At 36.6% G+C, this 9,386-nt stretch overlaps 2 long non-coding RNA genes across 2 annotated transcripts in view; one reads left to right on the top strand and one right to left on the bottom strand.

Annotated features, from left to right (window-relative positions):
• LOC116565896 overlaps positions 1-2,910 on the top strand; it is a 32,401-nt gene extending 29,491 nt beyond the window's left edge. Inside the window, exon 4 of the long non-coding RNA XR_004275642.1 lies at positions 697-2,910. This is a non-coding gene — a long non-coding RNA (uncharacterized LOC116565896). The remainder of the gene's footprint in view (positions 1-696) is intronic.
• LOC116565899 overlaps positions 1-7,476 on the bottom strand; it is a 27,099-nt gene extending 19,623 nt beyond the window's left edge. Inside the window, exon 1 of the long non-coding RNA XR_004275646.1 lies at positions 6,604-7,476. This is a non-coding gene — a long non-coding RNA (uncharacterized LOC116565899). The remainder of the gene's footprint in view (positions 1-6,603) is intronic.
• Positions 7,477-9,386: the final 1,910 nt, after the last annotated feature.

Here is a 9,386-nt window from a genome sequence, read left to right as displayed (position 1 = left end):
GGTGCTCATAGACAATTGTTTAAAATGATGGCATGTCCTGAATAAGTATTGTGTTTCTGAAGCTGATGCCAAAAACTGAATCATGTGTGTCTTCTAGGTAAACAGCTGCCTTTCCCTTTTATCTTTCTTTATGTTTCTCCCCACTTCCAAAATTTGGATCAAATTTAACTTCCTTGGAATTGGTCAGATGTTCTTCAAAGAAAGTCAGAGGTGCTACTTGAGAATCCTAAGCTGAGACAAAGCAATTGTTTCCAAATCAATCCTGCCTCTTACTGAAGAGTCTAAAAAACCACAGAATACAAGACAGACAGAGTATGCAGAATCCTGATAGGAGAGTTCACTATTCAACTCAGCGCTAAAAATATGCATCCAACTCCAAAATGTCATCTTTAGGACGGTTTATATCCCCCAAGTTTGGAGCCTAGGCTCCCCTCAATTAGCAATGTGATGAAATCTGTCCCCTACTCAATACACGTCACTTTTTCCAGGACACTCTTCTCTGGCTCAATATCTGAGGACCCCTGAGAAACCTCCCTTTGTTGGTAGCTATTTCGTAACTCCTTGTTTCAGGCATCATTTGGGAATTTCTGTTCTGTAAGCATATAACTCACTGTTGCCATAACACAATGCTTGATTGCATTTGAGAAATTTCCAACGAAGCCTTTCTCAACCCATGTATGTCTGGTTTGGTTACAGATACTTTCCTCCAAATACAACCCTGTTCACCATGGAAGACACGAAAAGCTTCAGTGGTTGCTGCTGGGGGCCTTCACCACAAAACAGCCATTCACCTTTGCTTTTGCTCTATCTACAAAATATATTCACTGGCACACTCCAGAAGTCAACTTTGATTCAACTGTAGCCTTCAGTTACCAGACCTTATCACACATCTGTAAAACTGGGAAATAAACAAGTGTTTAAAATATGTCCTTTTTTTGTATTTCTTTCTACTAGTGTCATTTCTTATTAGCTTGATATAAACCTTAACTAAAGAGGCAAGAATAAGAAAGTAAAAATAATTGAACTTTTCAGTCACCATGTCATTTTATAGAGTAGTATATCAGCACATAGTTTTGCTATCCCTTTGAGTTCATAGAAATTAATTAAAAAATTTCCTGATGGGCACTTTAAAATGTATATTGACCCACAAATCTGTAAATGGTTGAAAGAAATCATCATTATTTGAGAGAAATCATTAACGCAGGTGTAGGAACACAGAACAACTGCAAGATTATATTTCACAAAGCAAGATCTGTAAAAATGTATTTACATGGACAGTAAGTAAAAATGTGGACTCATAAAGAAATTTGAAATTTATCAGAGAAAGCTTTGAGGAAAAGTAAATTTTCGCTATTCACTTCATCTTTATTTTCAAATACATTCATCTCTATTCACAGGTTAGATGTTCTACACTTTAAAATTCGGCTTTATAACATTATAGTTTTCCAGTATTATTATTGATCAGTCAGCTTCAGAACATATAAACCTCTTTAAAACAAATATAGACCTAATGCTGCAAAACCCATTTGTCCAAAAATCTTAGTTAATTCCCTGCAGTCACTTCTAGGATTTTATCTTTCTTTAAAAAGTTGTGTTTTCTCAAACTAGGGATATTTCCGCACAAAGTATATCTCTTTCTATTAAATCAATGCTGAATTGTGTATCTTTTTTGATTAGTGAGACTGAAGTTTTATTTTTCTTTTCTTTAACACAAAATAAGAAAATTAAAAAATACTAATATTTAGTCTCTATATATGGGCATATGGTACTGTAAAAAGATATGCCAAGTTATGGATGCAAAGCTGCCTGAAAATGTTACATTCCTTAAATGATGTTTGGGACATTATTCCTTGTCTGCTGAGAAAGAGAAGGGGCCACGTTATTATACTGAAAAGTGCAGCATTGCCCAAAGAAGTAAGCCTTTATTATCTGGACATTCAAGTGAGAAAAGTTTGGATTTTTACTTACTGTCAATTTTATTTACTGTCAAGTCAGTGAAAAACCACACATGCCCTATTGATGAACAGCAAATAAATATCAGCAAATGAATTTTTCTGTCATTGTGACTATCAGCTGGACAGTATGGAAATGCTATCTCTACAATTTCAAGGACATTTAAATTATTGGATTAGAATACATTAAGAATGAGTAGGTAAAATATTTTTCTTATCTTCATTGTTTTTGCAGATCAGACTTGACTGATTGTATAGACAAAATAAGAGAAGCTCTATAGCAAAACTGAAAAACTTATATACCTAATACATATGCCTCGAGATCACAAAAAACTTCTATTTTCCTGTTTTCCTAAGTCCATGGTATGGTTTTACAAAAGAGCCTGCAATATTAGATAATAACACAAATTCCATGTAGTATAGACCAGTAGCCAACTGATAACCATGTACAACACATACAGTATGGAAGTATGCTACAATAAGTGCTACAAAAATTCAGAAGTGAGAGCTATCCCTAAGGAGTAGAGACATCTAAAAAGACTCACAGCATAGATGGAACTTAGTACAAAGGGAAAGAGAGCCTTTTAGATATGCAGTTTGGTCAGTGGAATGGGGATGGATCCATAGTGTTTAAGAGTAAGCAAAGCTATGAGTAACGTAATTGGTTTGAAGCACAGGATTCATTTATAGACGTAAGACAGGGTGAGGTTGAAAAGATATGTAGGAGACAATTGCAGGGTCCTCTATCGCCATGAAGTTTGGACAGCAGGAAGACGTTTATTCAGTACCTACAGGTGTGCCTGTTACTTGAGAGATGCTGCAGTGGGTTCTAGTTAGACACCTCTGAAAAAGATATTTGAGTTTGAAGAGAGCGTAAGGAAGATGAACTTCACTGGGAAATACAGGATAGGTTACAATGAAGATAGGCCAGTTTAAGTAGTATTGAAACAGCCCACGCAAAAAACAAACAAACAAACAAACAAAACACATTATACATGTGGCAGTGGACAAGAACTGAAGGCAAGGTTTATGGAGAAGAAATTCGACCTGATAATGTGGGAAGAGAAACAGTTCAACAAGCAAGTTTGTTGGCTCTGGGAAAGGATGATGCTTCAGGATTTAAAGAATATGCAATGCAGTTCTGACACTAACAAACCAAGTTAGGTCAAACTACAAAGGTTAAGGGTACAAAACCCACAGGACTGCCCTCACTTGAGATTCTAGTCACAGGGTCTGGAGTTCCCAGGCCACCCACACTTGGGACCACCTGGTTGTAATTTTTGAAGTTCTCACTGACCTCTCAGGTTTGAAAATTCACTGGAACAACTTACAGTGTTCCATAGATTATATTAATGCTTCTAAAAATTCAGAATTACAGTTTTGTTAGAAGGGATGAAAGTCAGGACCAGCCAAATAAAGAAATGCATACGGGATGATCTGAGAGGCTCTCAAATATGAATCACCCATGTCCCTAGAATGTATCACCCATTTGGCACATCAATGTGTACCACCAACCAGAAAACTGAACTGAGCTTCACTGCATTGAGTTTTTATTGGGGCTTCATTACATAGGCATGATTGTTTGATTCACTGGCCATAAAGTTGAACTCAAAATTCTGTCTCCCCCTTCCCCCAAGCCAGAAATCAGGCCAAGATCACATGGCTCAAAGCCTCAACCCTGTAATCACATGATAGGTCTTTCTGGCGTGGCCAGCCCCAATCTTTACTCATCTAATCAGCATAAACTATCTAGTGGCCCTACATTAGTCATCTCATTAGCGTAAACTCAGGTGTTTATGCTAATAAACCATAAATAAGGAACCCTCCTATGACATGGGAAATCCAAGGGTTTGAAGGCTTCCAACCAAGGCCTAGAGACAAAAACCAGCCAAATTCTTCATTACACAACAGAATGAATTTGAGGTAACTATTGGCTCTTCCAGGTGGAAACTCCAGCAGGCAGATGAAACTCCAAAAACAAACCGAAATAAGAGAAAAATGAAGACTAGAGATGTGGCTTCAGCCACAGAGTGAAAGGCCACTGCTACGTAATTCATTGTTCATAGCTACTCAGCAAAGGCTGCAGCTGAGGGCAGAGTCCTTGACAAGACATTATGCATAGGAAAAGCAAACCAAACATAGCATATTTTTCTAAAGAAATCAACTCTTAACCTGATACAGACTTCATCTTGAATAGAAGTAACTGTTTTTGCATCTCCTTTCTTAACCAAATGTCTAGCATATATATCTCTTATGAGCAGATAAAACAATCTCTTAAAAAAAAAGTGTGATTTTTAAAAATATGTAAATCCAAAGTTAACACAGCAGTGACTTAAATACTTCATTCTTGTTAGACAAATACAAAAGTAATGAGGTCAAAATTATTAATGCTCCCTGTATTTTCTGCACTGCATACCAGGAGAAACTTGGCTGTAAATTACCCTACTTGGCATGTCCTCATTTTAATTAACAGTCACCGAATACTGCAGTTTTCAGCTAAGAAACAGCTGAATAGCAACCAGCCTCCTCTCTGTACCTGCAACAATAACTACATGTGTCTACCGCTGAAGAGAATTTTATCCAAATTAAAAATACTACTTTTTCTTTTGTTCTGCAACAGTGGCACAATTAAAAACTATATAAAAAATGTATTTCTATTTAGGCTATTTATCATTCAATCTTTGAATGATCGGGGTGGATTCCAGAAGAAATATGACTTCCTTTAAAGTATATCTATAAGTAAAAAAGGAATATATTGTTTGACAAATTATAATACACTACATTGGAATTTTGCTTCTCTCTACTTCTGTAATAGATTATGGACATCTGGCAAATATAGATGAATATTTCTGTTATTTCAAATTAATAAATGCAATATATCCATTTGTTCACACAATCAACATTTATATGCATGCAAATTATTCACAGTTCCATGGTTAGGAGTTATGAGAAAGTTGCTTAAGAAATCAACCATTTCTACAACATATTAGAGTGCTTAGTTTTAATCACAGTGAGAACTTTCATAGGCATTATCTGATGTGTCAGTTTGAATCCTGTGAGAAGCAGATTTCAAGACAGAAGTAGATGTGAAGTGATTTACTGGGAGAAATACCTGCAGAGAATAAAAAACAGGAGCAGGAGCAGGAAAAGCCTCCGGTTTCTGATGCAAGTCTGACATCTTGGAAAGGAGAGAAGAGAGCTTGGGTAGGGCGAACAATACAATCCCAAGGCAAAAATGGGCCATCAGCTAAGTGCTGTGTCAGGCAGGAATTGCCTGGCTCTAGTTGCTCAGCTGTCCTCAGGTTCTTCCTGGGCTAGGGGCAGCCCAGGAAGAGCATGAACTTTACATGAACACTATGATGCATCCACAAATGTAACAAATAGAGGCTGTTTGCCAACTATTCTTGCAGTAGATTCTTTTGAAGGGGATATCTGCTTGGCACACTTCCATGGGCACCATAGTCCATCTCGAATGTCTCAGAGTCTCCGCACACCAATTTTCAGTTCACACCCATATATCAAACTGACCTGTTCATAAGCTAGACAGGCTATTTTCCCTTCTTCAGCTGGTCATAGGGGACAACCGCTATCAGGCCATATGTGCAATTTGGAGCACAGGCACTGAAGCAATTGTGGTGGGTAACATGAACCCTCGAAGGGTTACCTCCTTATGTTTCCTTCTCCTGCCCTCTGGTTCTGCTCAAGCCTAATCCATGATCTATTATTTCCATCTTAAAATTAATGAAATACTAATGGACTCATTCAACTTTATGCTTTCTAGGTCCAACAGAATCCAGTTTATAATGAGTAATACTGAGTGGAAGGTCACTTGTTACTCCATGGACAACAGTATGTCTCTATCAGGGCTCAGCAACACAGCAGGAGTTGTTTCTCAGGAGGCATATATTCTGCTGCTGCAGATGGCACAGCCTTGCCCCAGAACTCCGGATACCTGTGTTATAATTTTCCCACTAGAGCTTATAAACTCCACTCTGCATAATTATCCACCACTGACATTTCCAACACTGTAGGATTTGCCACAGAACAAGGGGAACCTTACAGTCAATTCTTGCTGTGTTGTAACATCCTTCCTCCTGGAACCCACATCTCTCATTCAATGGGCGTTATACCAGAAAATTTGTTCAGATCCAGGAATTCAGCAAGGGATTATGACTTTTAACAAGGGAAACTGCCTTTAGACTCATGTTCCTTCATTTTTGCCTTCTTCTATTTGTAAATATGAACGAGCTCCCTCAGTTGTCTAATTTTATCCTAGAGATGCCATAACCATCCCCTTAACTTCTTGCAAGTCAAGTCCTCATGGCTGCCCTTCCAATCCTGCCAGTCATTACAGTAACTGTGATCCCCCAGCTTCAGCCAATCAAACATCTCCAAAGTGGCTCTATTTCTTTAGGTCCCATTATTCCCTTTGCTACTCACAAAGCCAGCTCTGCGAACACTTTTCCCACTATCAGGCCTTGCAGAGGAGAGCTCCCACTGACGTTCTTGGTGATGCAGATGCCCCTATCATATTCTCATTCTTGAACTTAATGAATGGTGTATATTGTGGGCTCTTCCATGCAATATAATCCTCTGATTTGGTCTTCTGGGCTTACATAATACAGCCATTCAAGCATCCTCACTTCCCTACCTTTTTTTTTTTTTTTTTTAACCACATCCTCTATTGCCTGCCAGGGAAACTGAGGCATTTCTACTTTGTTTGGCATGGACCATCACTTTCTCCAGGCTTCTAACTGCCACTCTAACAATGAATTTGTCTTATCCTCTATGGTCCTTGCTGTAGTGTTAAATCTTTTGTTTCAATAAAAGACACCCCAGTCAATGAAGACACCTTTGCATAGTTAGACTTACATTTGGCTTACTTGATCAAGCAACCTCAAAATCCAATCTTATCAGCACTCTCTTGAATCCATCTGGTACATGTTAAGGAAATTTTGCAGTTCCTTTGGGTATAATCTCTTTCCTCCATTGTCAGGATCAGCATGTTTCTAGCCAGGTTATACTGAGATTTAATGCTAGTTTTTGACCCAACACCCAGAAAGGGGAGGTGAGGCAAGTACTGGAGGGGTGTCTGTTGCCTTACAGAGGGGAGAACTTCATAGTATCCTTACAGATGGGGGAAGCCCATAATAGAGAGATGTGAACATCTTTGTAAGCAGTAAGGTTTAAAGACGTTTACGAGGCTACATTAGTTTTTATTTCTGTGTAATAAATTATCACAAACTTAGCAGCTTAATGCACATTTATTATCTTAAAGTTCCTGTAGGTCAAAAGTGTAGACCTTAGCTAGATCTTCTGCCCAAGTTCTGTTCTCACAAGCTACAATCAAAATGTTGCTGGGGAAAAAAGCCTACTTCCAAACTCATTCAGGCTGTAATGAATTATATTCTTCTGGCTGTATAACTGAGGTCAAAGCTTCTTACTAGCTCTATGGTGAAGCTTTTTTCAGGTAGTAAAAAATACATAAATTCCTTCTCATGGGATCCCCTCTATACTCAGTTCACTGATGGCTGTTTGCTTCTTCAAGACTAGTAAGAATAAAAAAAAAATTGCTTATAATTTTGGCTTCCTGTTGAAGTTCAAATTCCTAAATTTAAAAAATTTGTATCAATGTGGAAAAAGTGGAAAGATGGAAAGAATAAAGAAATAAATGGCAAATTATTCTAAAATAGTGCAAATTTTCTTGGAAAAATAGCAATTTGGGGAAAAAAGAACTTATTGCTTTAAAAAAATTTAATGTTATATAGTATTCTTGAAATCCAAAGGTTAAGTAAAGCTTGATGAAATTCTCTAATTATTTCCAGGGAATGTGGAGTAATTAATTACCTAGTGTCTAGACATAAGCCAAATACTTCTTCACACAAATTCAATTTTATTTGTGCTTTTATAAGTTATTAGCATTCATTTGGACACAGTTTTTTGTTAAATTACTTTACTTAATGAGGTATGCTATGAACATGCTATTGCTGACATCAGATATTCAAAATAGACAAAAATTCATCTTGTTGAATTAATAAGCTCTCAGAATAAAATAAATTAACATTCTTCTTAATTTGTATTTTAATATTTAATTCTAATCACATACTATCACTGCCTAACATGTAAAAATAAATCTGGTTTACTAGATATTAGAATGTTATAAAGTACTCCTGCAACAAAATAATCACGTCATTATTTTAATAATAGACAGTACTTTGAAAAGAAGATAATCAAAATAAGATGGTAACTAGGACAATGAAACTGATCATCTAGATCAAAGCATAGCTATCATTCAAAATAGATACCCAGAATGCATGCAGACAGCCACACTGATCATTTAGAAGTCTAAAATAAAAGTTTTTTTTTATAAATCAATCTTTAAACTCCAGGTTTACAGAACTATAGAGACAGAAAAGTTTAAAATGTGATATAGAACTACTAGATTAGTGCTTCCAAATTTAAGGTAAAAAACAACAATTGCATATATCAAAGTAGATCAATTATATTTTTAAATCCCAATAGTCCAATTATTTTTGGTAAAAATGCTTTGTATCTGCATCTACATCCTCATTTCTCTTGTTCTAAAAGTGGCCCCTATGTTCTCCATTTCGTGGTCAATGGATAAGAATTACTGAGAACCAATATGAGAGTTCTGGTTATCACATAAAGGGACCTAAAAGAGACTTCTAGTGACTGTGAGATCTCTTGAGGAACACAATCAAGGTGCCACTGGCCATTTCTTGGGTCTCCTGTTCACCTCACAGAGCCCTAAGGGTCAGGAGTTGGTTTAGCCCTATTCATTAATGTGCTCCACCTTGAATTGCATATCTAATTAAAACACAGAATCTATATTAAAGTCACCTACCAACTAAATTGGTCCCCAAGGTACAACTTTCTGACATTTGGCTGTATTTAAACTCTTTGTGAAAGAAATTTACATCTATAAAGAAAACCTTTATTTGAAAAGACATCTTCCTCATTAGACCTAAATCACCAGAAACTTTTACAATGAGAAAGGCATTAACTTAAATATTTACATTAAAAATCTATCTTACCTTTGTTTAGGATACCTTTCCTGCCTATCATGCTTTAACTAGGCCTTTACCTATGCCCTTCATTGTCTTGGCAAAGAAAAAAAAATGATATTCAGATCTAAGTTCTGTGTCTTTGAGATATAAATTTCTACTTTGTTTCACCTAAGAGTCATCATCCCTTTAGAAGTACAAACATACGGCTGCCTAGTTAACAACCACTTAGAGCAATAAAACAAGTAATCAGAATATTTATGGTCTAAACAAGGGAAAGAAAAACTGTTTGGAAGCTGGCAATTAAAGAATCTTATCCAAAGCTAGAAGATCTGCTTTTGTCTGTGTATCTATATGGCTACGTGTCTATGTATATTAAGTATACGTGATATTTCTATGTAACTTGAGA

The sequence above is a fragment of the Sapajus apella genome, unplaced genomic scaffold (assembly GCF_009761245.1).
Source record: "Sapajus apella isolate SASKATOON/1434 unplaced genomic scaffold, GSC_monkey_1.0 scaffold41, whole genome shotgun sequence".
Taxonomy (NCBI): Eukaryota; Metazoa; Chordata; class Mammalia; order Primates; family Cebidae; genus Sapajus; species Sapajus apella.
This window is presented reverse-complemented; position numbering and strand designations above follow the sequence as displayed.